The sequence below is a fragment of the Penaeus monodon genome, chromosome 28 (genome assembly GCF_015228065.2).
Source record: "Penaeus monodon isolate SGIC_2016 chromosome 28, NSTDA_Pmon_1, whole genome shotgun sequence".
In the NCBI taxonomy this organism is placed as follows: Eukaryota; Metazoa; Arthropoda; class Malacostraca; order Decapoda; family Penaeidae; genus Penaeus; species Penaeus monodon.
This window is the reverse complement of record NC_051413.1, coordinates 3,099,685-3,099,989: the sequence shown is the minus strand read 5'-3', so window position 1 is coordinate 3,099,989 and position 305 is coordinate 3,099,685.

Genomic DNA, 305 nt, shown 5'->3' with positions numbered 1-305 from the left:
AGTTGTGCAAAATTTTTGGTAGGTGCAACAAGAATACATTATATTTAGCAAATGTTAAACCGTGGGAAGAGAAGTCCTGTAGTTACTACTAGCCTTGCAATTGGAATATAACAGTTTTGATATGTATAAAGATTTTTATTTGTGCAATTTACGCGAATCCAATATTTGCAACCTCGACATCGAACACACTTCTCCTTACTTAAAAAATCTGAGCTTCCCTGCACTTTTTTTCCATTAGCATAAATAGGATTCTCTTTATCATTTATTTTTCCAGAAACATATCTTCCTGTTCGTACGTCTTCTCT